Genomic DNA, 14,334 nt, shown 5'->3' with positions numbered 1-14,334 from the left:
GACCGAGGTAACCACCTCACCAGCTAAATGATGACAAAGATGTGGGAGATACTTGGGATAAAAAGGAAACTATACATTGCCTACCGGCTAGCCTCTAGTGGTGGAGTTGAGAGGTACAATTAAAACTATTGTGAGCATATTATGTGGCAGGTTCTGGGCCAAGTTGGAACATTTGATTACCCCTTGTCCTGATGGCCATCAGATCCACCCCTGCTTCTGCAACAAAAATGTCTCCATTTGAGCTGATGACTGGACGAAGGATGGTGCTACCCCAGCATCTGCTCTACAGAACCCAAAAGCAGACCTTGATAAATGCCTCCAAAACTCATGAGTGGGTTGAGAATCTGAGAAAACACCTTCAACATGCTTTTGCCTATGCTCAGCAGAATCTAGAAAGATCTGCAGACAGTATGAAGACCCACTATGATCTTAAGACAACTAAAAAGGAATATCAAGTAGGGGACCGGGTCTACTTGTACAATTTCCAAAGGAGCAAAGCCAAAGAGCGCAAATTCCTCCCAACTTGGTGGAGTCCTTTTGAAATTGTGGACAGTATCTCACCAGTCGCCTACAGAATCCGCATCCCCAAGGGCAGTTTGACAGAAGGGGAAGACAAGCGGGTCCATGTAAACCAGCTGAAGAGTTGCCACCCCAGGCATACTTTGCGGCAGATAGAAGGCTTACCAGAAACCGAGAGGGGGAAGTTCCGGCACCTAAGAAAATGAGTAAAGGATCACAGAAGAATAGATGGGGAATATTGCCAATTGTTAAGGATGCAAGTGTCTTTGCCACTGCTGACATCCCCCGAAGATGTGTGGACACAGTAGTGGGAACATTTCCATAACCATGCTATGTTCTATTTTCTAGCATTGGAACTAAGAATCATCCCAATAATCACCAAGGAGGACCAGTCGGGGACCGGGAGGAAACCCAAGGAGCCCGGAGTGTCGCTCCATACTCCTAACCAGAACGAGCAAGGAGAGCGGGTCACCTCGATCACTGACAGGAGAAGCGACTGAATTTCTCCACATGGACAGAAAAAGAAAAGAACATCCCAATCTCCCAACTTTCCCTTGACGGGAGATCAAAACCAAGTCGGGAGTGTGAGCTCTGTGGGATGTATTGACCCACTCCGCTATGCTATGCGGCATCACTCTGATAGTTATGGTGCAAGAAACAGCAACAATGGCAGCAAAACACTTGCGTGCACCAAAAACCTCCACAACCGTATGTTTAAACATACAAAAAGATAGGTGCACAACCTACCACCCATGTTGCATGTGTAGTGGAATAGAGCACACACTGCAGAAAATGTGCCAGTGGGCTCCATGACCAGCAAACAGAGTGCAGAGAGAGAAGCAGCACTTTGCAAATGAAACTCCAAAATGGGCCTATAAATGACATTTGCTTTGTTGCTTAAAACTCAAAAAAATCTTGCCTCGGCACAAATTCATGTAATCTTATGAAGCATTGCGAACATACAAAGTCCTAAATGTGAGGAGCAAAACATTTCTTCAGAAAAACTGATTGTCTGTAAACTGACAGCCCCTGTGGAAATCTGTGTGCAGTACCCTGGCTACCTGTGAATGACAGCTGTCAGATGAGCTCCAAATATCTAAACTAAAAGTCTGTCGAATTAGCAAACATAAGAGAATTGTTGCTAAAAGGAATACAGACCTTAGTTGTGTTTTTGATCCCACAGATTTAAAGCTAAGAAAGTAATGTATTTATGGTTGATGCAACAAGTTTGGTTTCTGCTGGATTTTTAATTAAGAATAAATTAGCCTGGCTTAGCTGCAAACCTTTGGAAGTAGAAAAACAGGTTTCTCCCAAGGGGAGGGAAAATTCTCTCAGCAGAAACACACTGGTAGATGATAATTGGTGGTTAGGACAGACCCTTGTCTACAGAAAGAGAATGAACAATAGCAGAGCCTTTAGCCCAGGAAATGGAGGTGTGAAAGCGGTCGTAAACTGCTCCTGGAAGGAACTCCCCAAGGGTGGGGGCTGCTCCTGGAATGCATAGAGAGACAAAGGGACAGACCATCTGCTGTTAAGCATGAACAATGAACAATTTTGAGAGACACATAACTTGTTATTCAAAGTGATGAAAAATATAAAAAGAACAGATCTGCTAGTCTAATTTTTGGCTGCACGTTTTAAGAGGCGGTAGAACTGTGTAACATGTTCTGGACAGAAATGGCAATATATGTGGCTTTATGCGAACTGTGTTAATGCTAAAATTGTGAAACTTTACACACACATCCCTTTGGTAAACACTGCATTTGTGGAAATTTCCAGAAAGATTGGAAAATGTGTTCATGGTGAAATGGACAAAATTCTGTAGAAAGGTGAAACAAGATCCCACAGCTGTGGGATTTTGAGGAACAGCTACTACATAAAATATGGAATCTTTGTGTGTGATTTGTGTAGACGTGACCAATGTAGAAATATGTATTTAGGATAAAATCCGATTTTGAGACTAGTGGCTAAAGGGAGGTCTCTAAGGACTGTAAAGCAAACCATAAAATGTGACATCATCCGGCCTTGATCCAATCACTCAGATGCAAGGCGGAGATGAGGTTTTGATCCAATCCCAGCTCACAGGGGCAAGCTTAGTTAAGCCAGCCCATACACCCATTTTGTGATGTCATTTGAAAGGATGAATAAAGACAGCGGACAACACATAGAGACTCACTGATCCACTCACTTTCTTGATTCCGGCGATGCACTTTGATCCAGCATTCTACATCCACCTTTAACAACCTTCCAGATCCAGATGTCAAGACTCTTGCCAGCAGTAGAGAACTATTGACTTTCAGCAAGGCCTAATTTCTGAAATGTATTCTCTGTGGTGTGGGAAGGCCTTTTGAACTAGTATCCTGAAACTCTCTGGCTTGCTACCACAGGGCTTGCCTGAGGAACTTGCTATCCAGCTGATTTAAATACTCACAAACAAGAAGGACAGATCCTGTGCAAATCTGGTGACCGGCCTAGCTGATCCAGTCCCTCACCTGATCTGCTGATATTCTTTGACAGATCCAATCCATGACCAGAACTGATGGTCCAATTTAATAACTTATTCTGTGAGTATTAATAGGAAGAAAAGTGGCCCATAATATATATGCATTGTATGATCCCAATCTCAAGCCTTTCCCATCTTTAATTCAGAACTCAATTTTATCACTGGACAGGCTCTGGCGTGGCTGACTTCTTTCCTCTCCGACCGACCCTCCCAGGTCCAACTTGGGTCCTTCCTCTATGATATCTTTTTCTCTACCTGTGGCGTCCCCCGGGGTTCTAACTTTTCTCCTTGGCTGTTCAATCAATACCTGGCACTCCTTGCCCACTGCATCGCCACTCTCTGTCCCAATTTTCAGTGCTATGCGGATGATACCCAGCTCATCTTCAGGCTACCCCGGCCTCATCCTCTCCTTCCCTCATCTCTGACTGTCTGTCTGCTATCCAGGAGTGGTGTGCTGCCAATGACCTCTGCCTTAATGCCAGTAAGACCGAGATTCTACTCATTGGCACACCCTCTCCCTGCTTCCCTTCAGCTCTCTGGCCGGCCTCTCTTGGCCCTCTTCCTGCTCCCACCTGCAAGGCTAAAAACCTAAGGGTCATCTTCGACTCCACACTCTCCTTCTCCTCACATCTCCGATGTCTCTAAGAAGTCAGACTACCAGCTGCACCTCCTCCGAGGTATTCTTCCTCTCCTCTTCTTTCTTCAGAAGCTCACCATCTCCAGAGCCCTAGTTCTCTATAAGCTGGACTATTGCAACAGCCTCTATCTAAATCTGCCTGCCTCTACTCTCCACCCTCTGCAACGTGTCTAAAACAGGACTGCGAGACTTGTCCTTGGCCTCAAGCCCAGGGATCTTATCTCTCCAGGACTGAAATCTCTGCACTGGCTCCCAGTGGCTGCAAGGATTAAGTTCAAAACCCTCTGCATTATCCACAAGGCCTTCTTGTGCCTGGGGCCGCATTACCTTCAACTCTCTCTTCCTAAATACCTTCCTTCTCGGGCTCTTCGCTCATCTGCCTACAACTTCCTTAGGGTTAGCCGCTTCTCCAAGCAACGAGTTGGTGGTCGGTCTCTCTCTTCGGCAGGGGCCTCCTTCTGGAACAGCCTTCCTGCCTCCCTGAAACTTGAGGAGAACCATCTCCGGTTCCGGAAACACCTCAAAACCTTCCTCTTTGCTTCTGCTTTCTCTGCCTTTCTCCCCTGTTGAAAATCCCTGTCGAATCTGCACTGTTTACCTGCCCACCCTTTCTGATCATGGGTCCACACCTGCTCTGCCTACCTGGCAACCCCCTGCACTTAGGCACTGGTTCTGTTTCCCTACAGTCCCCCTACCAGCACTTACATCTGCTCTTACCTTGCACTTGCCACCATCAGGCCGCTTTTATTTATCATATTTATTCTTCTATCTCATGTACTGCACTTTCACCTTTCCCTTCCCCCTGGCACTCTTCCCTTTCTCCCTACCCTCGCACTTGTGTGATCTGAATGACACCTGGCCTAGTAGGATCGTTGTCTGTCTTCCACTGTTTTCCCCTCCCTTCCCTTGTCGCACCTTGAAACACTTGTGTATAGGCGCGTTATAAGTGCCACAGCATATCATATCATATCATAACTCCAGTATTGCTAGAATCTTTCTTGACTCTTTTCTCATCTGTGTTCTTAAACCCTAACTTCTTAATGATTTGATGAAGAAAAGTAAATCCCAGGAAGAAGTAGAGTTTCCACAACAGGCGGGTTACGCTGATCACGTGACTCTAAGATCCATCTGTGGCATTTGCTTTTTCATAGTTATCATCTAGTGTAATCAAATCCATCTGTCAATTTCAAAGTGCATTTCTGTTTTCCATTCTCACGCCTATTTTGCAAAAACGACTCTTACTAAAACCTGTATAACTCCCATAGTTTGTCTGATAAAAGCGAAATTTCTACTCCTACCTGCACCTAACATCCTTAGCTATCCATAGACCCCTAAACCGTGAGATTGGCTCGTTTTAGAAAAATCATGCAAGGAAAGGTTTGCCGCAAATTGAAATTCAATTAGCTTTAAATTGTTTCCTGTTTTGACTTTGAGATTTCAAATGTTTTCTTTTGACTAAATTAATTGTTTGCGATCGTGTGCAACTGTTCAAAGCGGCTCTCATAGGAATTTATAATCATTTAAAAAAAATTGACCATATTTGGTGTTTTTGCTTAGTCAATTCCAAAGACAATTTCAAAGCCATTCTGACAGCTGAAAAGTCAATTCCGTTTTTTCTCTTGTGTTTGAAGGGGGAAGGGGGATTGATATTCTGTTTGATTTGTGTTATTCCTGAATACCTGCTCTCTCCTCACATCTATTTAATTGCCTATTGGGGTGTTGAGGGGTGTTGCAGGGGGAACCCTAACCATAGTTCTATCTATTCCGAACCAACCCAAAAGTATTCTGTTCTGTGCTGCATTTGCTTGTGTGCTCATTATTTGATTCCTAGTGTATTAAAGATATTATTCAATGTACTGTCACCACATTGGTGATGGTTGTTTACCTATTAACATATATTGTGAATTACATTCTAAATACATAAATAAATATTTACCTTTGCAAACTAGCCTGATTCCTGCTTCATTGTGACCAGGGGTTTGAGGGGGGTCCTCAGGAGAAGGATGGTGATATGAGTGGTATATCGTTCAGAATATTGAACTTATAGCTAAAAATAAATAAGGGTTTCATTTGCGCACTGCATGCTGGCGTGACTTGGGTGTGTGCCAGATCGAAACCACTTGCAGATGGTATGCCGCTCTTTCAGGTGAGATACATTTCCTGAAATATGTTATCCATGTGTCAATGTTTAGGGCATGATTCACCTTCCAACTCAGCAGAGATTGTTTCTTTACCACCAGCAGGGCTTTTTTAATCAAACTATTGTTTAATATGTTTGATATTTGGCCTTTGACGTATCATTCAGAATTATCAATGATTTAGAGAAATCACCATTCTACCGAAGGGTTAACTCCAATACTCCTCCTACTCAATATTTCCCAGTATACCAACATATTAATTCATTTTGCATCTGAATGACCACATCTCTAGCAATTGCTGTCTGCAGTTTGATTGAATATTCCTTTCTGTGTGGCCAGTGCGCGCAGGGCAGTATTTGCTCATGAATATATGCTATTTGACAGTTGGGGCTAATGCGTTGGGCGTCAACCAAAATGTTAAAGGATAGTTCTGGGACTTTTTTTTAATTGTCCCTACGGTTCGGCCATGTGTTTTTAAGCATAAATCGGTAGATCGTAGAAAACTTTCCTATGGACCTTACCCGACTTTTCGTCCATTAACGCACTCGAAATCAGCCGCCATTTTCTGATAATCCTATCATTTCCCCCCATCGACCTGGCTCACCTGCTTTTGCGGCACTAAATCAAATCCCCCGCCCCTGAGCCTCACATCAGCAGACGCGTACCGCCCATTTCCCAACGCCAAAGCACGTTTCGTGTCAACAATCGCTGCGCCTCAGCTAATGAAGTGACGCCATGGAAATGGCAGGACGCCTCTTTCCTCAATAAGTATAAACACACCGTTTCACAACACACAGCAGCAGATTTTCGATTCCATTACTCTCTCTGTGTTACTTTGAGTATTCTGTGACTCGTTGCTGTGCTCTGGTCAGCTACCTTCGCCGCTTCTAGGCCTTGTGAACACCTGTACCATCTCTGTAAATTATTTTACTTTCTTTACCACACAATGGCTACAATAATGCCGTATATGTACGAGCCCGAGTACACCGAGGAAGAACTACTGGAAAGGCAAGCACGCGAAAACGATGGGGATTCGAACGGCAGTTGGGAGGACCAGTCAACGGATGAAGAGCCTGGACCATGTCGCATGGACGGCGTCTCCACCTGGTGCACATGCAATCGGTGCGAGCTAATGCCAACTGAGGAGGAGAACTGCTGCTGCCGTGAAAATTCCGGGTGCTTGGCCTACATTTCGGAAGGCGAGCCAAGTCCGCAATGCATCACCGAGCTGCCAGAGTTCAGGGAAGCCTGCCTCTCACAAACCGTGTTGAGGATGATGATGGTGCTTATGCACGAACTTCGCGGCACTGTTCGTCCGCGTAATCCGAGTAACGAGTAAGTATACTCTGGATGTGATGTCAGTGATGCCACTACTATTTCATGGTCATCTCCCACATATAAAATTACATCTACATATCATTCGAATGCATGTAAATTGGTTCAATATTGTGCATTTTCTAGATAGAATTTTTTTCAAAGCAGAATGACATTTTTTACCTGAATCGACAGTGATAAGAAAGTTTTGTCATTTTAATACAGTTTGCATCTTTCTTTTTCACAGGTGGTACAGGCTGGTGGCCTATCGTTGCTTCACTTGGTGGCTTCACGGGAGGCTCGGACACCGCGTTCGGAGAGTAATACCTGTCTGTGCGGTACTTGCCATTAGACAACATTTCCCCAGCGACAGTGGACAATACCGTGGATTTTCCCTGGATGTGCTGCAACCGGAACTTTACAATGTGTAATGTTTGTTATTTATGTTCAATTGAAATTAAGATCTAAAATAAAACCCAACATATATTTTAACAATGGTTGTTTTGATGTTTTAAATGAATCTAGTGTGTCTCCATTGAATAGTCTTCCTGTGCCTTGTCTTGTCACACCACATGTCTCCGGCCAGCATCCTCCCTCACGCTGGCCGCCCACCTTCAATCCACATAACCGTTGAACCCATATGCAGCAGACATACATATGTTATTTTGCGGGTTGGCATCAAGCCTCCCGGCCTTGCCTCCTCCCCCAAAAATACTTACCACACCACTTTGTTCAAGCGTTGGCAATAAAAGGCCGTTGGATTTTATTGATACAAAACATGGTTATAGGTAAATAATCAATATGGTTGATCATAATAAATCATCCTTTTGGGCACCGGGTACAGAGATGACCCCCTCTGGCCCGTGCCGCCTTGCCACCACAGGCCAGCCTGCTGCTGACTAACTGCCTAGGCATCCAGGGTCTCCAGGGTGAACTGCACCCATATATTCTCCTGGGAGGGTGAGGTATTTATAAACAAACCCCCCTGCCTTCCATGTACTGGATCCTGCAGCCTGCCTCTTACATGCAGTTAGATGGCCTCTCCTTGGTGAGGCCCTGCGGCAAACGAGTCTTGTCTGCACGACCACCGCCCCAATCCACCCCCCGCCCTATCAAAGGCAGTTCGCACCGGGGTACTTGCGCTGGCAAGTGGAGCTGTCAGGGAGCGATAAAGGCCAAGAGGTGCCAAAGACCATGTACACTTCAAAGTGGTCTATAGAGCATGGGTTGTTGTTCCCATGTCTACCTCCAGACCCCGTGTCTCCTGCCAAGCATCCCCCCTCACGCTGGATGCCCCCCTGCAATCCACATAAGTGTGTCTCCATTCACGAGTCTTCCTGTGTCTTGTCTGCACGACCACCGCCCCAATCCACCCCCCGCCCTATCAAAGGCAGTGCGCACTGGGGTACTTGCGCTGGCAAGTGGAGCTGTCAGGGAGCGATAAAGGCCAAGAGGTGCCAAAGACCATGTACACTTCAAAGTGGTCTATAGAGCATGGGTTGTTGTTCCCATGTCTACCTCCAGACCCCGTGTCTCCTGCCAAGCATCCCCCCTCACGTTGGACGCCCCCCTGCAAACCGCATAATGCCACGACATATACACGTCATTCATTCACAAACACACCCCTGTTTCGAATTCTTTATAACCCACTTCATATTTCTAATGAGAACTTCTTTGCGCTTTGCTAGTCAACCCGTGAAGGTGCTGGTTATCTGCTCTTCGTCTCTGTGAACTTCCGTGACCACTTCGAGGAAACTCGTCAGTTTGCAACCTGTGAACTGCTCCCTGTTCTACGACAAGAAACTACTCTGATCCCTGCATCTAACTGTTTGTTCGTCAAGGTAAGGCCATGTACCATAATCATTTTGCGTCCAATTTCTTTTCGTTCAAGACAGTACATGCAAGGAACTAGTCACATGTTCTGAGTTTAGTCAAATTATTTTTCTATTTTTTTAAAGTTATTCAAATACTTATCCGCATGTGAATAACGTGTATAGTTCCAAGAATGAAAACGAACCTTGCATTGAACCTTTTATGTGTCATTTAATTTTTTAACACATTGGTATTCATAGAGAATTGTTGATCTTTACTTTTCAGAACTTTCCACAATGCCTGTCTGTTCCATTGGCGGTTGCCCTTCGAAGACCTATAAAAAATCTGAAGGTACTATAATGCATGTTTTCCCTAAGACAATAGATCAGGTAAGAGAATGGGTCCGATATTGCGGATATTCACCGTCTGAGCTTGAAAGTAGAGTCCTAGAAGTCTTTGCGGACAAGAGGGGTGATCGATACCGCATCTGCAGCAGGCACTTTAGCTCAGACATGTACTCCACATCATTGCTAATAAAGAAGAACACACCGCGAGCGAAGAGAAAATTGCTCTCAACCGCTATTCCCACTCTATTGGTCCACATCCCTCCACTGGTGAGTCAAGTTTACGTATTTATCTCTCGGCCTTGCGGTAGTGTGTAGCATTAGCTAACAATAATTTTCCCATTTATGTATCCACTCAATATGAAGGCGGAAGATTCTCCATCCGTGTCGTTATTGCAGTCATCAGCCACTTCAAGCGCCTATCGGGTAATCTTACTTAGCTATTCTGCCACTGACTTGTTTTAGGCATGTAAATCAATAGTTTTAATTTATCGTGTAATTATTTTAGCTAATGGTACACCCTTGTACTCGTCCTCTAGTCTTTGTTTTCAGTTATAATTATTGTTATCCAAAATAATGCAAGTACTGTCTTTCAGGGAGATGCTGAGGAGTCCAACGCATTGACGACAACCGTTGATGTCACTCAGATGCTCGAGGTACGTTTCCGGACAGTTCCATCGATGGAGATCATCAGATCTTGCATTCTTGTAGCGTGATTGTTACACACAATGTTTCTTTCGTTTTTAGCCATTGATATGTCCTTCTGTCATCGCCCTCCTATGTGTCTTCTTTTTTCAATATTTTGTTCATTACTAATGAAAGTCCTATGTTTCAGGGAGTCGATGGAGCATTAGTCCAAGAAGAAGGGGGAGCATGCAGTTACAGGTCGGCGCAACAGCTTGCAGAAGTGTGCACCGCAGTTACATCGTCCCTTGATGTTCTTATGCATTTCGAGGTATGGATACTGACAGTTCGATCAAGCGAAATCATATGACGTGATTACATCCGGTATACTTCCTTCTTTATTAACGCAAGTACTATGTTTCAGGGAGATGACGGAGCTTCTTCTACAAGAACATCACCCCTAGTAGTTGATGCAGATCTCAGGGTGGTGCCACTTCCAACGATCGAGCAAATCGAATCATATTTAGATATCCATTATTTATTTTAGACAACTGATCATTTGTGCAGGTCTATTTAGATGAGCCGTTGACGCCTGCACAAAGTTTATGTTCTTTTTAACAAAATAGAAAACCATACTAATGGAATTACTGTGTTTCAGGGAGTTACTGAAGCATAATCTTCAATAATATCATCAATGGAAGTCTATGAGGAGCCCGAGGTATGGATCTTGACAGTTCCATCTAACTAGATCAACAATGCGTGAATAATTGTCGTTTGAATGTTCTACACAAAGCGTTCATTCGTGTTTTGCTATTGAGATGTACGTGGGTATTGGTCCCCAAGTACATTTTGTGTTTTCAATATTATTATACATACTAATGAAAGTTCTATGTTTCAGGGAGTCGATGGAGCGTCAGTGCGTGATGGATGCGCTTATCATGAAAATATAGTCGTTGCAGCGCAAGAGGAAGTGGAGACATGCACACACGAGTCGGAGCAACAGCGTCCTGATGTTGAAGTTCGAGGCAAGAAAGTTTCAAAGAAAAGAAAGCAAAAGAAGGTTAGTGTCCTGGTCACTATATTATGTTGTTTTTCACTGTTAATAGTTCAATACTGTAAGTTGTGTTTAAACTGAACATCCCTTTTCCAATCTGTCCTCTAGTTGCGAGTGGGTGTACGAACTAGATCTACACAGACAGTGAAGCGAACGAGAGATGTTGCTTGTCAAACCTTTTGGCAGGGACTTGAGACTGGAGATGCATCGTGCCAATGGGAAGAATATGAAGTGATTGACAACGGAGCTATACCACCACCAGCCATTGATAGTGAATGTCCTCCTGGTAGTTCGGATGCAGTCGGAGATCAATTCACAGAATCCACACCCGCAAAAACTAAGACCGCGAGAAAGTTGAAGAAATTGTTTTATTCACCCATCGCCGGAGAAGGAACAGATGTTGCAATGGAAGAGAATGAAGTGGATGACAATGAAACACCATCAATATCACTGAACATAGCGGAAGACGATATCAGAGATTCTACCTTTCATGTGAGTGACATGTCCTCAACGTTACAGGCCGAACCAGCAGGGATGCAGAGTGACAGTATAAGGAAAGAGGCCAAATTCATTGTATTCGATAGTTGTTTGATTGATATTATTATTCAGATGAAATGTGGGCATTCGGTTGGTGGGGAAGTATGTGGGGAGCCATTGAATAATGTGACTCGTGCAATTCGAGGCACTAACCTTAAAATACATGCCACCTGTACAAAATATCATCCTTTCTCATGGTCTGCACAACCCATGCTGGGGCAACTGCCAGCAGGCAATCTACTTTGTGCAGTGGCTGCACTTTTTAGTGGTTCAAGTTTTAAAAAGTTAGAGTCTTTCTTTCAGTTTGTGGGAATCCATTTCATTGCGAAAACTCAGTTCTACAAATACCAAACCGATTATCTATTTCCAGCCATTAGCGAAGCTTGGAGAATGGAAAAAATGTCTATTGATAGTACATTCGCGGGCAAACGGTTCAGGCTAGCCGGTGATGGACAGTGCGACAGCCCAGGATTTTCAGCCAAGTACTGCACCTACCACTTTCAGGACATGGAAAATAAGAAAATTGTGAGTTCGGTGGTCGTGCAGGTGTCACAAAGTACATCCTCAGTGGCCATGGAGAAAGTTGGCTTTGTAGCATCATTGCAAGAACTACAATCGCGGGGAATGGTGATCGACCTGATAGCCACGGACAGACACGTTTCAATTGCCAAGACAATGAGAGAAGAGTACAAAAATATAAATCACCAATTTGACATTTGGCATCTTGCAAAAACAATCAATAAAAAAATGTCAGCTGCAGGTAAAAAAAAAGATATGCAAGGTATTTCACAGTGGTCCAAGTCAATCAGCAACCATCTTTGGTGGAGCTCAAAAACATGTGGAGGGTCGTTGGAAATCCTACTGGAAAAATGGCGGTCAGTAATGCTACACTGTAGCAACGTTCACCGCTGGACCACAAACCAACATTTCCACAATTGTGAACATGGCCATTTGTCCACAGAGGAGGCACGGAAGAAGAAGTGGTTGATTCCTTCATCACCCACTCACAAAGCCATTGAAAAGATTGTATTTGATAAAACTATAACAAGAGATTTGAGGGGACTCACGGAATTCTGCCACACAGGAGATTTGGAGGTGTTCCACAATATGTGCCTAAAGTACAGGCCAAAGCGATTGCATTTTGGCATGGAGGGCATGATAAATCGGACTCTTCTAGCGGTCTTGGCACATAACCATAATGTTGGCCGTCAACAAAGTAGGACGACCGGAACTTTAGGGACGCTTCACTACAATAAGGCCTTCACTAAAAGAAGTAAACAATGGGTGATCAAACCAGTGTTTCAGGATATGCAATATGAGTTTATTGAGAGACTTATTGTTGATGTCCTAGATAGGCACATACATGGAGTTGTGAACGAACCTGTGCAGGGGACAACTGCATTGCCACCCAACATTGCCTCTGTTCCATGTCCACCTAAAGCAGAGCTCATTGAGAAATACACCTCACGGTTTAAATGATTGTAAATTGATTGTCTGTTCTCTCGAGTCTCCTCATGTCGCAGGCCCATTGAATATGTGTAGCTATGTATTGTGTAAATAAAAGTGATTGCTCTGTGAGTCCTGTGAGATGGCCTTACACTGAATGTAGCTAACTAGGAATGTGTGCTCGTTCAAAGTGAAGGTCAGCTGCTTTGATTTTTTGCTCGGGTGCCGGACTGGCCCACGACTCAGTATAAGGTTCTATTGTTATTTGACCTTGACAGGCTGGGACCATCCCGAAAGACTTCTTTTTGGGGGTGTGGGGCAATAACGTAAGAAACGATAATGAATATAATTTCAGAAACGAAAGCCATTTAATGTTCGTTCATTAGAAGAATTAACGTCGGCATAGAAGGAGTGGTATTTCGGGGCTGCCCTACGCACAGACACAATGGAAAATGCAAATATAATGTAAGTAACTCTTTAGATGAGTTTATACCGCAATTTAATTACTATACAGTAGCTTTAAAGACAGGTTAAGTTGTACTTGTTCGTTCTATGTGGCATATTGTTTTGTACCGCGCAATATCTTGAGGAGAACCATCTCCTTTTACGGAAGCACCTCAAAACCTTCCTCTTTGCTTCTGCTTTCTCTCTCCCTCTCCCCTGCTACAACTGGTCCACTGTCTGCGACCTCGGTCCTGGGCCCTTCCACTCTCCACCTGCACTGCCTCCCTGTCAACCCCTGCACTGGGGGACTGTCTCAGTATCCTACAGCCCCCCCTTGTCATATAATACCCAGTTGCACTGTCCTAGCTATGAAATAATTTCCCGACCTAATATATAAAATGAATAATTTTAATAAAGATCTGATGGTGAGACTAATTTCATTTTTTATGTTTTAAAACAGGTACATCCTTCATTATTGTATGTGTCACGAGTACCAGACACCGGCGGATGGCTTTTACAACCGCCAGTTGCTTCTCCGCGTGAACAACGTTACCACCCTGACCATTTTATGGGACGATCGCCTAGTACAAGTATGCCCTTATGCGGTACTAACGGCTAGATGCAACATACAGACTGTTGTGGTGGCCTAGTGCCTCGTTGTTGGAACAGCCATGCGATTATCAGTGCGACCGAAGAGCTTATTTTATCGTAAACCAACAACATGTGTACTGCACACGAACATCGCTTGCCTCAAGACGAACTATTTTGGATCGAGAGCAAAGAAAAATGCAAATCGCTGAATATTCTCTAAACATTTGATGTCCAATAAATGTACTTTGCCAAATGTACAATCTTGCCGTTTGCTTTTAAACCACAGTTTCATATTCCGAATTGTGGCGCTGTATTGTGAGATGATCTAAGACCCTGTGTACAGCAAAGGAACATCGCGTGCCTCAAAACAA

The sequence above is a fragment of the Ambystoma mexicanum genome, chromosome 6p, assembly GCF_040938575.1.
Source record: "Ambystoma mexicanum isolate Mex_15411 chromosome 6p, UKY_AmexF1_1, whole genome shotgun sequence".
NCBI lineage: Eukaryota > Metazoa > Chordata > Amphibia > Caudata > Ambystomatidae > Ambystoma > Ambystoma mexicanum.
The sequence above is the reverse complement of the archived record's forward strand: the minus strand, read 5'-3'. Positions refer to the sequence as shown.